We start from the raw sequence: 16,228 nt of genomic DNA, 5'->3' as shown, positions 1-16,228 counted from the left end.
TGAGTCCATTCTGAATAGAGAACTTGAGGTGTTAAAAATGTAGAGAGATACAAAGCATATAAAAATAGCAAGTTGTGAGATTTGTTTAATGACAATTTTTAAAGTCTCAAGTCTGCATTATTGTAACTTACAGACACTTAATAATAGAGGGATAAAAGATTGATTTTCATCAGGCCAACTCATTAAGGATGCCAGGTTGAAAATGGATGTGAGTTTAGATGTTGCATTGGTGGTGAAATTGTTTGCTGCTCACTTTCTGATGAAATGAGATACATTTACCATCTGGTAAGCATGATTGGTAACTGGTGTGTGTGCGCGCTGCACTTCCTGAATGGTAAGCAGCAGCAACACCGTGTAATTCTGCTTATCCTTTTCCAGGAATAGAAGGATTTTGTAAAATGGCAGGACTGCAAAGCAAACCATTGAGGAGCAGTAGCAAAGAGACAGCAAAAGGGGCAGAAAAAGGCCCTGTGAAGGATCAGAAATGGAGCAGCCCAGGAACAATGGTAAACGTAGTTTAGACTGGATATTACCAAGCAACCCCAAGTTCACTGCAGCTAAGGTTACCACCTGGACTTTGCGCTGTTCTCCTCAGCACCTAGTGAAATCTCCGAGATAAGCATGGCCGGCCCCCTTCCGTTTAGAAAACCTAGTAAAGGGTGTTAGTCCCTGGAGACTAGAGAAGGCAGTAAATGTGGGTGAGGTGGGGTGGGTGGGGAGTCTTGGCAAAAGGGCCTGATTTTATGTTGATGCCTGTTATTCTCTTTCCTTTTCAACACCAGTGAAATTAAATCTGTGCACTTCAATTGAATATAGAGTGGGCGGCCTCAAACTAATTCTCAAATCCCATCCATGGTGTGGCAAGGTAATCAGGACGAGTGTATCTTCTCAACTCCTGCAGGTAACCCAGAGAGGCACTCGCTTCATCTGCAGATATCCACCGCAAGATATCACCCGGCAACTTCCTATGAGCTTGAATAAATATTCAGAATTTAGTGTCTGGGTAGAGCACACTATGGTTCTGGATTGGGCTGCTTTCTTCAGGAATAGGGAGAGGGAACAAGGCGCTCCCCGAACTAAATCTCATTTACAACTCACACCTCGAATCCAGACTCTGGAGGTAGAAATGGAAACACTGTTTAAGTAACTTGCTCCAGGTCATGCAATTCTTTTCACTAAATACTTCTTGAGCACCAGTCACGTGCTACCTACAAGACAGAAAAGGTGAGAAAACCCCCTTCTTGCTCCAGTCACAGCCTGGAGTGCTCTTCCTCTGGTAGGCTTTGGGTAGCCTTCCCTTTCCAAAATCAAAGGCCATGCAATGGTGTTATTACAGCAATATGGCCGGGTGCCCACGGTCAAGCTCTTGCAAAAGGACTCCACATGAGCTCTTTCTAATTTTGGAAATGTGATGTGGGAACAGGGGGTCCCTCGGGGGTGAGGACGACGGAGCCCAACCCGCTAGGGCGCTTGCACGCACGACTCCGGAGACCAGGTTCAGAGACACAGATCTGCGTTTATTGAGGAAGTACAGCCGTATATAAAGGGGTAAGCAGCCAATGCAGCAGGGACACGCTTGCTATGTTATCCAATGGGCGTGAGGGTCGGGGCTAAGAGTAGGTGGCTCTTGGAGATTTGTCAGGCGGGCGTTGCCACTTCCTGGTGTGCCAAGGAAGCGTGTTTGCTGGAGTGTGCTCACAGCATTGCACCGGCCACAGCACTGAGAGAAATCTCTTGAGCTCTGCCCACATGATGTGAACTTTACAGATGGAGGAACAAACTTGAAGAAGTTAAACAACTTGCCAGAGGTCATTCAAGCCAAGGTCTGGAAACCAGGTACATCTGATCCTAGATTCCATGTTCTTGACCCTCATCCCTGAGCAATTGCCATGATCCACCATCTCCTGACTCCACCCATGGGGTCCCACACAGTGGTCTCAACCAGGGATGCAGATCTCAACCCGGGCACCTCCCACACCTGCCAGATGAGGAAATGAGCCCATTTCATCTGTGAACTCTACATCAGATCTGCTCAATTGGTTCTTGCTCCCCTAAACCATTAGAAGAGCCAAGAGCCTATGAACCAAGTGGTGATGGTTCAATTCCAGTCAAGGGCGCATGCCCAGGTTGCAGGCTCGATCCCCAGTGGGAGGCGTGCGGAGGCAGCCGATCATTGAATCTCTCTTATCGTTCATGTTTCTCTCTCTCTCTCTCTCTCTCTTCCCCCTCTCCCTTCCTCTCTGAAATCAATATAAATATTTTGAAGAAGAAGGAGGAAGAGGAGGAGGAGGAGAAACAGGTGGAGGAGGAGGAGGAGGAGGAGGAAGAAGAGGAGGAGCTCAGAAACAGACAGGAGGTTCTTTAGTCATCAAGTCTCCTTGGCATGTGCCCCATTGCTTCAGCATCCCTGGACCATGTGTTTACATTTGGTTTTGGACAACCCAGCATCACAGCCCCTCTGCATCCCCTCCAACACTGCCCAGCTATTGACTGTCTTCCCAAAAGACTTGCCAAAAGTACATATTGCAGGGTAAAGTAAAAGTTGCGTGTGCTTGTGCATGTGCAAATGCACACGCACACACGCCTATGTCAATGCACAGAAAACCTCTGGAAGGAATCACAGCAAACAGTTGGCTACCAGGCACTCTGCCTTCCGAGGGGCTACCATGCTGAGAAGACTGCCCTGCCCTCCGTAAGTCTGCAAAGTAACAGCTTCCGGAGGCACTTACTTTTATTTTTGGCTGTGGAAACAAGACATGTTTAAAATATTACCAATTCCAAACTCGAGTTGGAATGAATGAGATCCTAGAGTCCTTTCGTTATTTTAGTTTGTCCTCAGCGTGGTCTTAGGGGACCAGTGGAGTGGGCACTTCCTGTCCATAGAGGAGCGGAGGCGTGGGTGTGTGGTGGCTTGCAGGGCCAGTGTGCTGGTGGCCTTGCTGAGCTGAAGCCCTGCTCTCTGGGCTTGAGGTGTGGCCTTCACATCCTGCGTGGGAGTGGGGAAAGGAGCCCCCTCCCCCGAGAGGGACCGGGCAGGTTGCCTCCTCTGCCCTAAGCTTAGCCTGAAAAGAGGGGCTGGGAGCACTTCTCTCTTGGTTTCCGTTTCTCTTTGGTTACCAGTTCAGCCCTAACCCATCACATCGAAGCTCTCCTGACAGCGCAGGAGAAAGTGACCCAGAAAACCCCCCAAAGCCTGCCTACATGTTGACCTGTTACCGTGTTTAAAGTTGGGTTTTTATCTAAAGAAAATGCATGTTAAGTGGGGGGGGCGGTTACTCTATCTTGAGATGCCCATTACTTCATAAACTTTCAGGAAGGTAGTTTTATTTTGTTCCCAAAGGAACCCAAGCTGAGTCTTACAAGCTGGTGGCCCTCCCGCCTTCCATTTCCTGTAGCCGTGAGAGGGGCTGCATCGTGCTGGAGGGCCCACCCACTGTTGACCAGCTGTGCCAGGTGGAGCCAGTCACTTCACCTCTCCACACCTCAGCGACTCCAGCTGAGCGGACTTGGGGTTGCAGGGGCAGGAGTGGAAGTGGGGTGATCGTGGCAGGAGCCCCGTGAGAGGGGCAGTGGCCAGGACTGAGGTGAGGTGGTGGGATGTGGTCAGATTAAGGGCAGATGGCAGAGCTAATGGGCTGGCTGTGCAGGGGGAGGGAGAGCAAGGAATCCAGGGCAGCTCCCAGGTGCGGGCGGCCGAGGCTGAGGTGGGAAGGCTGGATGGTCTCACGGGGGTCTTCTGAAGACTGGGTCCCCTCCTGGGCCCAAGAGCAGTGCCTTTTCCAAAGGCATCTGAAGGGATGAGGAGAAAAGAGAAGTTAGAGTGTGTGTGCCACCCTTTACTCACCAACGGGATTTCACTTCTGCCTCTGTAACGCTGTGTCCACGGAGCCAGCAGAGACACTGTTTTAGAATAAAAATCAGATGCTTAAAACTCTCCAAGAGCTTCCCATGGCCCCGGCCTCGCCCTGGCCTGGCCCTCGGCCTGAGCCCCTCCTAGTCACTCCCTGCCGGGGGACTTCGCACTGCCGTTCCCTCTGCCCGGCCGGACTGTTTGCTGACTTCACAAGGCTGGCTCCTCCTCACTGGTCATCAGCCCCAATGTCAGCTCCGTGGTGAGGCCCTGGCCCACCAGCCCCGGCAGCGCCGGGTGCCTGTGATCGCAGTGCCTGGCTTTCCACGTTTGCATAGTCTTTCTCCCCAACAGAAGCGGACTTGCTCCCTGTGCACAGCCCCCCACCCCCCACCCCCAGACTGAGGCCTCCTTGAGAGTAAGAGCTTGACTCTGGTCTCTGCCTCATTCCCAGCACCGAGCACAGAGCCCCGCCCATAGAATGAGCTCAATGGATGGTGGGTGGGTGGATGGGTGGGTGTTTCATTAGTTCATTAATGAGAGCTTCCAAAGAAAGAGGGGCCTGCAGCTGGCTCTCTCCTCACAGCACTGGCAGTGCTTGACGCGCTCCAGCATCAGCCTGGGCCTTCGCCCCGAGCTTCCTGGAAATGAAGAATCCAGGCTCCATCCCAAACCTACGAATCGGGGTCAGCGCTCTACCAACCCCCCAGGTACCGGGCGTGCTCATTGCCTTTAAGGAGCGCTTCCGAGCACACTGATTCGCAGGCTTGCCGGCACATTGGCATCCCCTGGGGTGACACGAGCCTGATGCCTGGGCCCCAGTCCCAGGTGATTCTCTGTCCTGGCGTGGGCTGGCTGTGCCGCTGGTTATAATGTGCAGCCAAGGTGGAGAAATCGCTCCTGCCCGGTGTTCCTTCCTGTTGGGAAACAGAGAGCAAAACTCAAGGACAGACAGGATAAGGTGGAATCACAGGGGGGAGGAAGAGGGAAATGGGCGACTGCCTCCCTGCCGCCGGCTCAGCCTTCGGCCTATTGGTTATGTGTGCGCACCTTTCGCTTCGTTCCTAAGTTGCTCTGGGCTGGCTTTCCTCCTCTTCAAGGAGGTCTCTGAATGGAGGGCTGTGGCTCCTGGCATCACCCAGGAAGGGGGCTGAACCCCATCAGACAGGGACCTCGTGAAGGCTTCTCATTTTCTCCATCCTCTCCCCACCCCCAAACAAGCCAGTGCCCCAGAGTTCTCAGCACGGAGTCCTCTGATGGGTCAGGGACAGGGTGAGGCCCAGACCGAGTGTGAATACACGTGCACAGGTACGCTCACACACAGTGGGCACCCTGCCACTGTGGGAATCCAGACCTCTGCCCACAGGTCCTCCAGTCAAAAGTTTCAAGGAGGCTGGGTTTACAGAAAACCAGGAAAAGTCGGGAAGATCCAGCCAGCTGCTGTCATTTCAAGGAGAGTCGGTGCCCATGCCAGAACCTCCCGGAAAAAAGGCAGGGCTGTGCTTGGGTCTCAAAGAACAATTCCAATTCTCAGATGAAGAAAAGGGACTTGGGACTGAGGACAGGGCTCCTGCCCCTTCCCACCTCCCCCCCTACTCCCCCCACCCCTCACTCCCCAAGCCCACCTCACAGGCCCCACCCCAAGGTTGTCCTCCACCCTTACCTCAACCCAGCAAGCTATGATTCCAATCAAGATGCAGCCCTAGCCGGTTTGGCTCAGTGGATAGAGTGTCTGCCTGCAGACCAAAGGGTTCCGGTTTCGATTCCAGTCAAGGGCAAGTACCTTGGTTAAAGGCTCCTCTCAGGCCTGGGCCCTGGTCAGGGTGCGTGCAGGAGGCAACCAATCCATGTGTGTCTCTCACATAGATATTTTTCTCTGCCTTTCCCTCTCTCTTCCACTCTCTCTAAAAGTCAATGGAAAATTATCCTTGGGTGAGGATTAAAAAATAATAATAATAAAATTAAATAAAAAAGAAATGGTGTCAGAAAAAGAAAATCTGTCAAAAAAAAGATGAGAGTAAACTGTTTCCAACGGCTACACCTGGGTGTAAACAGAGTAGCCAGGTCCCTGGTAAGAGTGGTTTGCTGGGAGCGGCACAGGCAGGGGCCCTGGGGCCAGCGTGGAGAGGCCTGGGGGCCACACCACCCGGCTCAGTGTGGCCCTGGTGTTGTATCGTAAATCAGCGAGAGACACAAGATGCCTTAATGAGCCAATTAATTAGGAGCCGTTTATTGCGCGAGGCCCAGAGGGAGGTGTTTCTTCCAAATCTCTGAGCGAAGTCACACAGGGAGTTTTCCGTATTTATACCTTTTGAGCTTCTTTGTCTGCAGGTTTTACAAAGGGCTCTGTGTGAGTTATTGTTACAGACAGTTTGTAATCTTGGATACATAAAGAACAAACATTTGGCATAAGAATATGGGAATTATTATCAGTATTAGTCCATTACGTTAGATGGCTAGCTTGCCAGGTCAGACAGTTAAGTTTTAATCTTTTTCTATTATTCAAACTAAAACAGTTATTTTATAGAGTAAGAGACTGTCTAAAAATGACAGAGTTTACAGAACAAGGGACTCTCTAACAATAGCGGAGAATTTCAAACAGCAGTCTTTATACAAGACGGAGGTCACTGTGCTTCACTGGCCGACGCGGCCTGCAAGCTGCGGTGCTTCTCTCCCTCGCAGGCTCTGTCCTTCAAAGCGGCCTCTTAATGGTGGAGGAAATCATTAACTGACGGCTTTCTCTCTGGTTCACAAAGCCACTCCCTTTGCCCAGCTGCCTTACATCAATGCACCCAGCTCCGGTGACGCCTGGAGCCTGCCTGTGCTCTAAGCAGATCTCACAGTGCATTAATATTTTTAATTACCAACGGAATTAAAATAGACCGAGAGGAAACAGTGAGCAGAACTCAGCCCGGGGTCTCTCCTTTGCTGATTGCACAAAATTTCTCCAGCCACCAGCCCTGACCCCTCCCGCTCTAGCTGGGCCTCTTCCAGGAGAGAGGGGGGCAAGGGACTCCCTCACCAGAAAAATGCTCAGAGAATCTTAGATACATTTCAGGCCTCCTGGTTCCTGCCCACAATTGTGGAGCCTCCTGGTGCCCTGAATTTTATCCCAAGATCTGGAGAAGGTCCAAGAAACCCAAGTGAAAAATCACTGTATTGTTTTATATTTAAAAATATAAACTCACCAGCCTGCCGCGAGCCCTGTCTGACTCGGGTGTCAACACCCACTCCCTACGCCGTGGCTCTCACCAGGGGAGATTTTGCCCCCAGGGGACACTGGTACCGTCTGCAGATGCTGATGGTCACCATTTGGGGGAAGGGGCTGCTGGCATCTAGTGGAGAGAGGCCAGAGAGATTGCTGGACACCCGACAGTGCACGGGACAGCCCACAACAGAGAACGGCGTGGCCAAAGGCCAGTGCCGAGATGGAGAGGCCCTGGCGCCAGCGGCCCTGAATGAGCTCCTTGGGCGCAGGGCTATGTCCTGGGGAATGCCCAGCTCGCAGCGCCTGTGACACAGGGTCTGGCACACAGTAGGACCTCACTCGGGCCTGTTGATGAGGTGGGATGCCTAGGGGGTGGCCCTAAAGGGAAAGATCCCATCTCAGCCCAAATGGCACTCAGCTGAGTCCGAGGGCGGCCATGCCATTGGCTCTCCACACGGACAACTCAGCCACGCCGACAGCCATGAAGTGAGTTTGCTGAGAGGGGCTTCCTGAGCGTGGGGAGGGCGCACTGGGATTCTTTGTGCAGTTGGGCTCTTTAGGTTGCAGGCACAGAATACCCACAGGGCTGCTTGCGAGGGGAACATCCACTGTGAAGAGAGATGCAGATGGAAACCCAGGCCTTGGGGAAAGCTGAGTGGCTGTGGGACAGCTGGGCTGGGAGCCATCCCTCTGGCACCTTCCATTAAGAAGATGGAGATAAAGCTACATCTCTTCTCTGGGTGCCGCCCACCCCACCCCCAGCTCCATTAAGCGGTCCTGCTTACCCTTGACCTGGGCTCCTACCAGGGTCGACTTACCTGTTAGCCAAAGGCACTCAAAACTGTTTTAATCTAATTTCTTTTAAAATCAGAAGAACCGCCAAACCGGTTTGGCTCCGTGGATAGAGCGTCGGCCTGCGGACTGAAAGGTCCCAGGTTCGATTCCGGTCAAGGGCATGTACCTTGGTTGTGGGCACATCCCCAGCAGGAGGTGTGCAGGACGCAGCTGGTCGATGTTTCTCTCTCATTGATGTTTCTAACTCTCTATCCCTCTCCCTTCCTCTCTGTAAAAAATCAATAAAATACATTAAAAAAATAAAATAAAATAAAATCAGAAGAACAAGCCCGGGCAGGGTGGCTCAGTGGTTGAGCATTGACCTATGAACCAGGAGGTCATGGTTCAATCCCGGTCAGGGCACATACCCGGGTTGCAGGCTCAATCCCCAGTGTGGGGAGTGCAGGGAGCAGCCAATCAGTGATTCACAGACATCACTGATGTTTCTAGCTCTCTCTCTCCCTCTCCCTTCCTCTCTGAAATCAATAAAAATATACTTTTAAATAGAATAAAATCAGAAGAACAACATAATATAATAATAATGATAAATATAAAATAATAACTCTAGATTGTATTATGTTCATCTTTATACCAATGCAGTCACATTAGGTTTAATACTATATTTTTATAAAAAGAAGGGGCCACTCCCACAAGCACTGCCCATCTCCCCCTCCCTGCCCCTCTACATCTCGACCTCAGGTGCAATGCCCACCGCGACCACTACCCTTGGGTCTTAATGAAAATCCCACAGAGAATCCACTGGAGACATTTGAATACAAACATGCAACTAGGAAATTCGTTGACTTTGATGAATTTTCCTTGGGAAAAGGTTTTCCGGAATGGACTCCATTAAGTCAATTTAATCCCTTGATCAATTTTCTATAAAGCTCACTTAAGCTATTTCCAATTTTTTCGCTTTTTCATTTTGAGTTGACTGAAACTATTTTCATTGGGACCAAGTCTTTTTTTCACTTAAATTTTATATCAGAAATATGGTTCATAGCTCAAATTTTTGTCGATATCAGATTTCACTGATGATAGCTTCTGTCAGGGCAGCTTTTCTCTTGTAACCTTTACCGCTACCAAGTCCATTTTCTGGGGTCACATTTCATTCTAAATGCTGTCAAGAACATTTGATTCTTTCATGAATTCTAGTAGGTAGCCTAATTGAGCCATCTACTTTTTTTATGCATTGAATAAAAGACTTGAGAGTTTATAACTATTTCTTAGCCTTCACCACAAGAAAACTGGGACCACACTTACAAGATGGAGAGAACGGGTGATGCAAAGTAGAGAAGAGAGAAGTTCAGCAGCATTCCCCGGCGCTGAGGTCAGGATGTCCTGGGAAGGAGAGGGAATCGTGGGAGGATGAAAATGTTCTTCCTCGTTCCAGTTGATCTTTTTCTGCTTTTATCTTATGTCATATGTCACTTGACCCCCTTGGGACAACTGTGGGTTGGAGGAAGCATGTGGTATAAAATATGATGGCCCAGCCCTGGCCGGTGCGGCTCAGTTGGTTGGAGCTTTGTTCTATGCACCAAAAGGGTTTGATTCCCAGTCAGGGGCATATATCTGAGTTGTGGGTTTGATCCCCGGTTGTGCGTGTGTGAGAAGCAGCCAATAGGTGTTTCTCTCTCTCTATTTTTTAAAATATATTTTATTGATTTTTTACAGAGAGGAAGGGAGAGGGACAGAGAGTTAGAAACATCCATGAGAGAGAAACATCCATCAGTTGCCTCCTGCACACTCCCCACTGGGGATGTGCCTGCAACCAAGGTACATGCCCTTGACCGGAATCGAACCTGGGACCCTTCAGTCCACAGGCCGACACTCTAGCCACTGAGCCAGAGATGTTTCTCTCTCTCTCTTCCTCTCTCTAAAATCAATTTTTAAAAATACACACACACACAGAGACACACACAGACACACACAGACACACACACACACACACACAGACGATGGCCTAGACCTGCCACTGAGCTGACAGCTGGGGCAAGCCATTGTCCTTTGGAGGGAGGGAGGCGTGAAACCAGGGTCTTGGGCGATGGACAGGATAGTTTCCATCTGGACAGTTCTCTCTCCACGTCATGGAGCACTTCCACGCGTATTATTTCACATGATTTTTCAACAGCGCCCGAGGCAGGCAGTATCACCTTTGATTTATGCTTGATAAGGGAAATTAGGCAAGTAAGGTGGGTCCTCTTGTTTCCCACCCCGGATCCTCATCATGCCTCAGGCCTGTGAAAAGAGGGCGAGAGCGGCGTCCGCATCTCAGTCACAGGTGGCAGAGGCCGTGGGCCGGCTCCTCACACTCCGGGGGCCTGAACAGTACAAACGGACCCCTACCACGTGTCTCAACACTTCACGGTGATTGCTCAGGCTCACATGCCCTTACACGAAAATTCTTTCTCCTTTTACCTTGACAAATAATACCTTAATAATAGCAAAACTGAAAAATAGTGTTTTTCATATGACTGAAAACTGGTATTTATTTATTTAAAAATATTTTTATTGATTTCAGAGAGAAAGGAGAGGGAGAGATAGAAACATCAATGATGAGAGAGAATCATTGCTCAGCTGCCTCCTGCATGCCCCACACTGGGGATCGAGCCTGCAACCCGGGCATGTGCCCCTGACCAGAATCGAACCTGGGACCCTTTAGTCCACTGGCCAAAGCTCTATCCACTGAGCCAAACTGGCTAGGGCTGAAAACTGGTTTTTATATGGCCGAAAATTACTAAAACATCAAAGATGACAGCATTTGCCCAGCTGAGTGGCTGAGCATCGACCTATGAACCACGAGATCGAGGTTCGACTCCCGCCCAGGGCACATGCTGAGATTGCAGGCTCTATCCCCAGTAGGGGACATACAGGAGGCAGCCGATCAATTATTCTCTCTCATCATTGATGTTTCTTTCCCTCTCTCCCTCTCCCTTCTCTCTGAAAAGAACAGAAACAAATGACAGCATTTAATCATTACTGGGTATGCCCGAGTGTTCTGTTAATGAGCTAGCGATGTTTGAAAGAATAATAAAATAAAAATACATAAATTGTACACTATTTATTTCATAAAATTTGCCTTTCTCTATTTCAACAAAATTACGAATCATGTTGTTATAATAAGGATTTTTACAAAAATGTTGTTCTATTGGCAGAAATGCCAAATTAGACCTTTTATTTTGAGGGGGGGTTCTTAGACAGTTTTGCTTTAAATTCTATGCGGAGAAACTTCAGTTTTCTTAAACAATAGGAACTGGAATTATTTATATATTCCTTACAGCAGTACTCAGATTCTGAAGTGAACCATAAATTTTGCATATCATGTTCAAACCCTATAATGGGCTTTTATATGATAAATTATTATTACAGGAAACATTACATAATATTCTAATTTCCCCACACAAATTTCTATCACTTACAGATTTCAGCCTCTCTTGACGCAGTGTCTAGCTTGGAATGCCAGTCCATGGAACATTTGTTGCGGGTCTGTGATGAGATAGGAGGCTGTGAAAGAACGTGTCCCTGGGCACACCCTTCAATTCAGCTGGCTTTTTTCAAAACAAGACGTTCTTGATGAAGAAAACAGTATGTTGATTAGCATTCCTTAATCAGCATGAAGAATTCATGTGGCATTTCTTAACTTCTTCCCGATTTTTCAACACTGAGATATAATAAAGAAAACCAGAAGTACCAGTGCTCATTTGTGCAAATCTTTCTTCAATTGAGACTCTGCCTTCATCTACAATGGCCGGAAAATAGTCTCTATAATCTGGACTATTTGAATGTGAATCTTCTTTATAGTCATGAGAGCATTTTGGTTGTGTTTCCTAATTTCCTTATATTCTATCGGTATATCACTTTGATTGCATATTTCATATGAAGGTTTGTTCTATTTATCTAAAAATTTCTCTAAACGTGAAAATAATGTTTCAGTCCTTTAAAAAATAGCAGCTAATTTAGATCTGTTTTTTTAAATAATAATTTTTCTAATATTATTGACAAGCAACAGTTTATACCAAATAATTATGAGTAGCACACATTTTAAAAATAATTTCATTTTCAGCCAAGCACCATGACTTGCTCTTTGTGGATCTGCTGTTTCATTGAACTCTTCTAATCGTATTGTATCTTGTCCAAATTACTTCTGATTCCTTCTAAGAGCATTCGCTGGCCTTCCCATCAAGTGTCTCTGAGTGGTTGTAAGGTCAGATTTGATATGTGTTTCATCAAGATGTTCTATCTTGGGACAGATCCAGAACATATCATATATAATTGCTGAACTGTCCAAAGAATGCCATTGTAATGGTGCAGTTGAAGCCACACCTCCTAGTATGAATTGAAACCATGAGCTGTACACAGCACAGGGAATGCTTCTTCATTTTTTATTAAAATTCTGGCTCATACACTTTTTTTCTTCATGATCACATTAGTGGCATCATCAGAGGTTTATCCTTCACAATTTTGTAAAAGCATTGCCTATAATTGAAAGCTGTTATTCAATTTTTCACTTTGATCAAAACCTATCTATAATAATAAAAGTGTAATATGCTAATTAGACCAGACATCCTTCCAGACAAAGCCAGGCTGCAAGGGCTGAGCCCCCTGCATGAATTTTGTGCATTGGGCCTCTAGTTCTTTTCATAAAAAGTAGAAAACCAATGAAAATACTCCTTAATTTTGACTTTTTCTGTAGTTCAAAACTAATCCTATATAATAAAAGGCTAATATGAAAATTGTCTCCTCATCTGGGAGTTTGACCCAGAGTTCAACCAGGAGGTGGGGCCAGCTGGCCAACTGCCCACAGCCCCTCCCCCTGGCCAGCCTGGCTCGATGGGCCACTATCGGGGCGGGCCAGCTGGACCCCACCCATGCACAAATTCGTGCACCAGGCCTCTAGTACAATAATATTAGTCATTCAATGTAGCTTTTGTCTCTGATACAATCTAATTGATCAGAGTAATATTTGTTTTTTTATTCAATTTCTTCTCTCACTTTTTACCCTTCAAATTAATAATCTCATTTTGAATTCTACATCCTAGATAATTATTTGTTTCACTTTTTAAAATTCCAGTTACATGTTTGCCTATTTTAGCGTAAAATTTAAAGTCATTTCTACTAAACCTAAGCTTTATTATTTTGTTTCCTGTATATATAATGTCGTTAGTGCCTCTCCCAAATACAGCATTCTGTTTGGCTGGATACAGGGAATATCATTTTATCCTTTAAGAACATCCCATCAATGTTCCTTATTGGTGTTTGCTTATTTTTATTGAAAACTGTCCACAATTGGCTGTCTAATCAGCTCCTTTTCCCGTTTCTAGTAATTGCATGTTTTGGGGGGTACTGGTAAAATCTGCTCACTTGTTGGCAGTTTAAAAAATTTTAAGCATCGCCGAAACCGGTTTGGCTCAGTGGATGGAGCGTCGGCCTGTGGACTGAAAGGTCCCAGGTTCGATTCCGGTCAAGGGCATGTACCTGGGTTGCGGGCATATCCCCAGTAGGAGATGTGCAGGAGGCAGCTGATCTATGTTTCTCTCTCATCGATGTTTCTAACTCTCTATCTCTCTCCCTTCCTCTCTGTAAAAAATCAATAAAATATATAAAAAAAAAAAAAAAAAAAAAAATTTTAAGCAGGCTGTCACTTTCCAGATTTTCTATTTCTTTTCACCTCTGGTTTGAGCTCCACGTTTACAATTGCTCTTTCTATCATGATCTCTAGTTGCACTCATTCTCAATGATCCATGGGGTTAAAAATAAAACTAATTACATCAAGAGTATAAAATTTGAATATATTTTCATCATAGCAATGTAAATTAGATCAATTGTAAAAGATGAACTTTTAAAAAAGGTATGTGAAAATAATATTATTTTTCTAAAATATTAAAAAGTATCTATTAAATTTAAAAGGCCAAGTACAAGTTATGTTGTGAATATCAAAACTTAAAGTCAAAATTACTTAAACCTGAAATTTTCTATTTGATTTTTTAAAATTTTATCTTAACTAGTTTATAAAAGTAAAACCACTTGTGATTCTAGCATTCAATGTCCATCAGGCAATATAATCTTTCCTGACTCTGACACATCTTGTGTGCTGAGGAACAAGAATTGGTAGCATTTATTAAGTGCTAACATTTACTAAGTGTGTCCTGACAGCCTTACGAAGGAGGAAGGATTATTCACATTTTTAAGGTGGGAAAACAGAGCAGCTAAGGACTTGTCAGGTGTCCTCAGGCCGCATCAGTAGCCTACTCGCCACAGACCGAGTACCACCCTAGAAAGGCACACCGGGGGGGGGAAGGCAGCCCCCAAACCCAGGGTTTTCTCTGTCTTCACACTAATGCCACAGCAGCTACCTCTGGCCCCGTCAGGCCTGAGGCCTGGGTCCTGCAGCTCCTTTCTTGAGGCTTTATGTGGCCCAGGTTAGAGACCAGACATGTGGCCCCGGGTCCCAGCTGCTGCAGAGCAGGACCAAGTCTGCGCCGCCTCTTGAGCCGGCACGAGGGCGCCACCTGCAGGGCAGCAGGGGCCCTTCCCGAGCAAGCCCGCTCACATCAGAGCAAGAACCGGGAGCACGAGAGGCCTGGCTGGCTCCGGCCCACAGAGGACCTCGCGTGATGAAGGAAGTTCAGACAAGTGCAACCAGGAGACCCACGCTGCTCTCCCACCATTAGCTCACTTCTCCCTCTGGCAGAAGGAACGATCTCCCTGATGTCTCGCTTCAGTCCTCGGACTGCAGAAGGGAGCCCTTTCACTACAAAGAAACAGAATAGGGCAAGACCACGCAGCCTTTAGCTGCTTCCCAGGGTTTCCAGAGATACAGCTCCGTGGGAATGCTGTCCAATTCAAGCCTAACCCGTCCCTCCACCTACAGCTCTCAGCAGGCCGATCTCCTTGCCCAGGACAGCTCCTCAGGCTGCAAATGTGTGTGTTTAGAATCCTCCAGAGCCCTCAGTCAACCCAGTGAGGTCAGGATTGCTGTTGTCCGTTTTCAGATGAGGAAACTGAGGACTGCGGAGACGGCATGACTTCTCCTAGAGAATCAGAGACAGGCCAGAAGCAAGGAGAGATCTGATCCCAAGCCTGGGCACTTCTCGCCAACTACTGTCTCCCCTCGTGAGAAAGGAGTGTGGTGTAAAGGTGAATTCCTCTGCCATTCTGTGTGTGAATGGGGATGTGATCACATGAGCATCCGGCCCCAGGGTGCACACACACGTGCTTTGCACAAGTGCATGAATACCTGGGACAACTGAACTTCTATTTGCAAGACAAAAAAAAAAAAAATCTCTCACCTACCCCACATCTTATACAAAAATTAACCCCAAAATAGATCATAGTCTTAAATGTAAAATATTTGTGACTTCGGGTTCAGCAAAGAGTTCTTAGATACCAAAAGCATAATCTGTAAAAGAAAAAATCGATAATAAATTGGACTTCACCAATATTCAGAATGTATAAAGGAGTCGGCGAGAAGAAGCGCCCGGGGGCGCGATGGCGAGGATCTGGGGCTGGGTGTCCTGCGCGGTGCTCCAGGCGGCCGAGCTCTCTTCCTCCGAACCGAGGGGTCAGACCTGCTCAAACCTCGGCTTTGCCCCAGGTTGGTGTGGAATGCAGCACAGTCACCTGTCCCCCGCCGCCGTGCCGGTTCGAAGGCTGGGTCTCTCCGCTGGCCTGTGAGAGCTGCCGGTGTTCTGCTCCTGCGCCCGCTTCCCGCTGCCTGCGGAATCCTTCCTCTAGGATGCACCGCTCCCGGACCGCAGCCCTCACTCGCCACAGTCACGGGCTGTGGACACGTTGTTACTGACGGTGTTCAAAAGGGTGCGTTGCAGAAAGCTGCCTATGCAGGCCTCTTGGCACTCTCCGCTTTCACCTTTGCTGGGCTTTGTTATTTCAACCATCTCGATGTGGGCATGTGCGAAGCTGCTGCCAGGCTGTGGAAGCTCTGACCTTTTTGACTTAATACCTTGAGAATTGGCTGCACAGCTCTTTGCCTCCACGCTGTCCTGCCATCCATCTCCCAATAAGGAGGAAATGACAGAGAAGCTCACTGGCGAGATAAACCTCTTCCTCTAATCACCTGGCTGGTTTCAGAGTTTACTCCGTGAGGAAAAGGCTTGAGAGGAATTGTACCCAAGAAACTGAGAGACAGAGATCCATGTTCTGGTGAGTGAATGAGGTGGTCTTCCAGCTTCTCACAGACCCACAGGTAACTGAACATGATACACGAGCTTTCGCAGTTGAATTTACCAAGCATCCAAGGGAATTCAGCTTTGTTATGATCAATACCTGATCAAACATCTATACTCGCTCTGGGAATGATGGGAAAAGGGAAAAACTAT

At 47.6% G+C, this 16,228-nt stretch overlaps 1 pseudogene; it reads left to right on the top strand.

Annotated features, from left to right (window-relative positions):
- Window positions 1-15,380: 15,380 nt before the first annotated feature.
- LOC132217934 (succinate dehydrogenase [ubiquinone] cytochrome b small subunit, mitochondrial-like) lies at window positions 15,381-15,835 on the top strand (annotated as a pseudogene).
- Window positions 15,836-16,228: the final 393 nt, after the last annotated feature.

Source organism: Myotis daubentonii, chromosome 1 (assembly GCF_963259705.1).
Source record: "Myotis daubentonii chromosome 1, mMyoDau2.1, whole genome shotgun sequence".
NCBI classification, from domain to species: Eukaryota; Metazoa; Chordata; class Mammalia; order Chiroptera; family Vespertilionidae; genus Myotis; species Myotis daubentonii.
The sequence above is the reverse complement of the archived record's forward strand: the minus strand, read 5'-3'. Positions and strand labels throughout refer to the sequence as shown.